The following is a 6,537-nucleotide window of genomic DNA, read 5'->3' on the forward strand; positions in this document are numbered from 1 at the left end:
CAGGGCAGGCCGCGCGCTCCCTCCCCCTCTAGTCCGAATTGGACAAGGAGGGGGGCGGCGCCCCCATTTCCTTCCCCTCTCTCTCCTCCTTCCCCCTGCTCCTACTCCAACTAGGAAAGGAGGAGTCCTACTCCCGGTGGGAGTAGGACTCCCCCTTGGCGCGCCCTCCTCCTTGGCCGGCCACCTCCCCCTAGCTCCTTTATATACGGGGGCAGGGGGCACCCCATAGACACAACAATTGATCATTGATCTCTTAGCCATGTGCGGTGCCCCCTCCACCATAATCCACCTCGGTAATATCGTAGTGGTGCTTAGGCGAAGCCCTGCGTCGGTAGCATCATCAACACCGTCATCACGCCGTCGTGCTGACGGAACTCTCCCTCGAAGCTCTGCTGGATCGGAGTTCGTGGGATGTCATCGAACTGAACGTGTGCTGAACTCGGAGGTGCCGTGCGTTCGGTACTTGGATCGGTCGGATTGTGAAGACATATGACTACATTAACCGCGTTGTCATAACGCTTCCACTTTCGGTCTGCGAGGGTACGTGGACAACACTCTCCCCTCTCTTTGCTATGCATCACCATGATCTTGCGTGTGCGTAGGAATTTTTTTGAAATTACTACGTTCCCCAACATTGGTATCAGAGCCAGGTTTATGCGTAGATGTTATGTGCACGAGTGGAACACAAGTGAGTTGTGGGCGATACAAGTCATACTGCTTACCAGCATGTCATACTTTGGCGGTATTGTTGGATGAAGCGGCCCGGACCGACATTACGCGTACGCTTACGCAAGACTGGTTCTACTGACGTGCTTTGCACACAGGTGGCTGGCGGGTGTCAGTTTCTCCAACTTTAGTTGAACCGAGTGTGGCTACGCCCGGTCCTTGAGAAGATTAAAATAGCACTAACTTGACGAACTATCGTTGTGGTTTGATACGTAGGTAAGAACGGTTCTTGCTCAGCCCGTAGCAGCCACGTAAAACTTGCAACAACAAAGTAGAGGACGTCTAAGTTGTTTTTGCAGGGCATGCTGTGATGTGATATGGTCAAGACATGATGCTACATTTATTGTATGAGATGATCATGTTTTGTAACGGAGTTATCGGCAACTGGCAGGAGCCTTATGGTTGTCGCTTTATTGTATGCAATGCAATCGCCCTGTAATTGCTTTACTTTATCACTAGGCGGTAGCGATAGTCGTAGAAGCAATAGTTGGCGAGACGACAATGATGCTACGATGGAGATCAAGGTGTCGCGCCGGTGACGATGGTGATCATGACGGTGCTTTGGAGATGGAGATCAAAGGCACAAGATGATGATGGCCATATCATATCACTTATATTGATTGCATGTGATGTTTATCCTTTATGCAGCTTAGTCTTGTTTGATTGACGGTAGCATTATAAGATGATCGCTCACTAAATTTCAAGGTATAATTCTTCTCCCTGAGTATGCACCGTTGCGAAAGTTCGTCATGCCGAGACACCACGTGATGATCGGGTGTGATAAGCTCTATGTTCAAATACAACGGGTGTAAGCCAGTTTTACACACGCAGAATACTCGGGTTAAACTTGACGAGCCTAGCATATGCAGATATGGCCTCGGAACACTGAGACCGAAAGGTCGAGCGTGAATCATATAGTAGATATGATCAACATAGTGATGTTCACCATTAAAAACTACTCCATCTCACGTGATGATCGGACATGGTTTAGTTGATTTGGATCACGTGATCACTTAGATGATTAGAGGGATGTCTATCTAAGTGGGAGTTCTTAAGTAATATGATTAATCGAACTTTAATTTATCATGAACTTAGTACCTGATAGTATTTTGCTTGTCTACGTTGTTGTAGATAGATGGCTCGTGATGTTGTTCCGTTAAATTTTAATGTGTTCCTTTAGAAAGCAAAGTTGAAAGATGATGGTAGCAATTACACGGACTGGGTCCGTAACTTGAGGATTATCCTCATTGCTGCACAGAAGAATTACGTCCTGGAAGCACCGCTGGGTGCCAGGCCTGCTGCAGATGCAACTGACGACGTTAAGAACGTCTGGCAGAGCAAAGCTGATGACTACTCGATAGTTCGGTGTGCCATGCTTTACGGTTTAGAACCGGGACCTCAACGACGTTTGAACGTCATGGAGCATATGAGATGTTTCAGGAGTTGAAGTTAATATTTCAAGCAAATGCCCGGATTGAGAGATGTGAAGTCTCCAATAAGTTCTATAGCTGTAAGATGGAGGAGAATAGTTCTGTCAGTGAACATATACTCAAAATGTTTGGGTATAATAATCAGTTGATTCAACTGGGAGTTAATCTTCCGGATGATAGTGTCATTGACAGAATTCTTCAATCACTGCCACCAAGCTACAAGAGCTTTGTGATGAACTATAATATGCAAGGGATGGGTAAGACAATTCCCGAGCTCTTCGCAATGCTAAAGGCTGCGGAAGTAGAAATCAAGAAGGAGCATCAAGTGTTGATGGTCAACAAGACCACCGGTTTCAAGAAAAAGGGTAAAGGGAAGAAGAAGGGGAACTTCAAGAAGAACAGCAAACAAGTTGCTGCTCAAGAGAAGAAACCCAAGTCTGGACCTAAGCCTGAGACTAAGTGCTTCTACTGCAAACAGACTGGTCACTGGAAGCGGAACTGCCCCAAGTGTTTGGCGGATAAGAAGGATGGCAAGGTGAACAAAGTTATATGTGATATACATGTTATTGATGTGTACCTTACTAATGCTCGCAGTAGCACCTGGGTATTTGATACTGGTTCTGTTGCTAATATTTGCAACTCCAAACAGGGACTACAGATTAAGCGAAGATTAGCTAAGGACGAGGTGACGATGCTCGTGGGAAATGGTTCCAAAGTCGATGTGATCGCGGTCGGCACGCTACCTCTACATCTACCTTCGGGATTAGTTTTAGACCTGAATAATTGTTATTTGGTGCCAGCGTTGAGCATGAACATTATATCTGGATCTTGTTTGATTCGAGATGGTTATTCATTTAAATCAGAGAATAATGGTTGTTCTATTTATATGAGTAATATCTTTTATGGTCATGCACCCTTGAAGAGTGGTCTATTTATATTAAATCTTGATAGTAGTGATACACATATTCATAATATTGAAGCCAAAAGATGCAGAGTTGATAATGATAGTGCGACTTATTTGTGGCACTGCCGTTTAGGTCATATTGGTGTAAAGCGCATGAAGAAACTCCATACTGATGGACTTTTGGAATCACTTCATTATGAATTAGTTGGTACTTGCGGACCATGCCTCATGGGCAAGATGACTAAAACGCCGTTCTCCGGAACAATGGAGCGAGCAACAGATTTGTTGGAGATCATACATACTGATGTATGTGGTCCGATGAATGTTGAGGCTCGCGGCGGGTATTGTTATTTTCTCACCTTCACAGATGATTTGAGCAGATATGGGTATATCTACTTAATGAAACATAAGTCTGAAACATTTCAAAGTTCAAAGAATTTCAGAGTGAAGTGGAAAATCATCGTAACAAGAAAATAAAGTTTCTACGATCTGATCGTGGAGGAGAATATTTGAGTTACGAGTTTGGTCTTCATTTGAAACAATGCGGAATAGTTCCGCAACTCATGCCACCCGGAACACCACAGCGTAATGGTGTGTCCGAACGTCGTAATCGTACTTTATTAGATATGGTGCGATCTATGATGTCTCTTACTGATTTACCGCTATCGTTTTGGGGTTATGCTTTAGAGACGGCTGCATTCACGTTAAATAGGGCACCATCTAAATCCGTCTAGACGACGCCTTATGAACAGTGGTTTGGCAGGAAACCAAAGTTATCGTTTCTTAAAGTTTGGGGCTGCGATGCTTATGTGAAAAAACTTCAACCTGATAAGCTCGAACCCAAATCGGAAAAATGTGTCTTCATAGGATACCCAAAGAAGACTGTTGGGTACACCTTCGATCACAGATCCGAAGGCAAGACATTCGTTGCTAAGAATGGATCCTTTCTAGAGAAGGAGTTTCTCTCGAAAGAAGTGTCAGGACCCCGATTCTAAGTCACACCGATCTAGCCTGTAACACCTCATATCACATTGCGGCCTCACGGACGGTACTCCCACGGGAGTCGCCTTACCATGGCCCGGGACCGTTTGCGCCTTTTGGCTCACGTATATGACAATGTCTCTAGCATCCATATGACAGAGAACCCGGGCCGACATGGCTAGTCGTGAACCCAAAGCGGCACTAACGTATGGGGACAGGCATACATGAATCAACATCGAACGTGTCGGTCAGCAGCGTGTGAATCCGGGCTGTAGCACTGGGCTAACAGGACTCCGGGAACCCGGGCTGTAGCAGGCTAGGCAGGACTCCGGATGTCACCGCGTGACATTTCCCCGAAGGGACAGACACAGGAACGATATGAATCACATGCCGGCCAGTCAAGTGTCCAGAGCAGTAGTGCTGGGCTAGCAGGACTCCGGTGAACCGGGCTGTAGCGGACTACTATGGCTCAAGGAGGCACTAGACTACATTTCCCCATAAGAGAGGCTGCCAAGGATAAACAACTAGATTGTCGGATCCCACACATACCAAGCATTTCAATCATACACACAATATGCTCGATATGTGCAAATACAACATGGCATCACAACAAAACTCTACAACTCAAAGTACTTTATTTAAAGGGCTCTAGAGAGCCTTACATAACTTGTTCATACAGATAGGGGTCACTTGACCCGACACTCAAGTCATACAATCATACAAGCACATGCGGAAGCAACTTGTCTGGGTACAGACACTAGAAAGAAAGAAGGCTTGACGAAGCCTGTCTATCTACGTAGGCCCTTCACAAGCCTAGATCACCACCTGGGTGGCAAGTCACTCGTCGTCGTCAAGTTCTACATAGAACCCATCGGAAGGGGCGGTGTTGTCGTCTGAAAACAGTAATTGAAGCAACATGAGTACAAAGGTACTCAGCAAGTCTTACAACAGATCCTACTATACATGTTCATTCTCAAGAAGGTAGTGGAGTTATTGCAGCAAGCCAGCTTTGACTCTTGGCTAAGCTATCCTACGAGACACCACTTCTAAATAGTTTTCGCACACGAGTCCACTAATCACCATTTCAATACTCCACCGTGGATCCTCCCTCGTCATCCCACGAGAGGGCCATCCGGGGTACTCACACTTATCTTGAGACTTTTAATAGTATCCATTTACTTGTCTATGAACTGCATAAGCGACCAAGTAGTCCTTTACCGCGGACGCGGCTATTCGAATAGTTTTATACTCTGCAGGGGTGTACTTCGTCACACACGCTCTCACCACTTACCACCGTTTACACAGTGTGTACTCGGCAACCTTCAAGCGGAAGCCCAGCGAGGGTGTCGGCCACAGCCTACCTAAACACTCGAGTCTCTAGTCCAGGTTTATCGCCTATTCAGGTTCCATCCGCAGGGAGTCCGGCCGAGGTTTCCACATACGGCCCCGAACGATGTGTGCAGGGTTCCCGAGACACCAAACGGGCGACTCGGTACACCGGGCCACGAGCCTACCGCATCACAGCCCACCCCTTGGTCAGCGCTGTCCACGGCCTCCAGCTTACTACAAACACCAGAAACTATGTGCAACTCCTGGACAGAGGGCAAGGGTGATTAAGAAGCCGAGGGGGTCCATTGGTTTCGGGCCCAATGCGTGGTAGTAGCTGAATCTTAAATCACGCATACAGATCTCAGTTCTTAGGGACGGTCTCAATGAAACAACCCACCATGTACTCCTACATGGCCTCCCATCGATACCTTTACCAAATCGTATTCAACACCTCACTCTCATTACCGACACACGCTTTCACTCTAGTTCATCACCCTGATGAGCCAGACCTGACACGACTCTAAGCGTAGCAAGCATAGCATTGTAGGAACACAACATGGCTCAATCAACTCCTACACATGCTAGTGGGTTTCATCTAGTTATTGTGGCAATGACAGGTCATGCAAAGGAATGTGGGTTCAACTACCGCAACACACAACAGTTTGAACCGCGTTGTCTTAATGCAGTAAATGAGAGCAGAAGCGAGAAGTTGGGTTTGTATCGAAATGATCAATGGGTTGCTTGCCTGACGGAGTGGTGGTGGGATACTGCCCTTCAGTTGGATACTCGTGAATATCCTCGGAGGCAGAACCTACCACAATGAACACATCGAAGCACAATCAACACCAAGCAAGTGCAACAATATGATGCATGCATGAGACATGGCAAAATGGATGTATTGGGCTAATGCAACTAAGACCAGATGGGTTTGGACTATTTTGAATCAAAGATTCAAATTCCAAGTTCATAAATGGCCCATGTTAGTGCTTTATCTTGTTCTGCATTAAACAGTAGGTTAATTCACTTAAACATGCATGAAACCAGTACAGATGGATAGAATGGATTTTTCTGATCATTTTTCATATATAAATCTTTTCATTCTGAGCTATAGATTATTTTCTATGATTTTTTGAAGTTTGTGATAATTTCTGGAATTTCCTGTATAAG

Source organism: Aegilops tauschii, chromosome 5 (assembly GCF_002575655.3).
Source record: "Aegilops tauschii subsp. strangulata cultivar AL8/78 chromosome 5, Aet v6.0, whole genome shotgun sequence".
NCBI lineage: Eukaryota > Viridiplantae > Streptophyta > Magnoliopsida > Poales > Poaceae > Aegilops > Aegilops tauschii.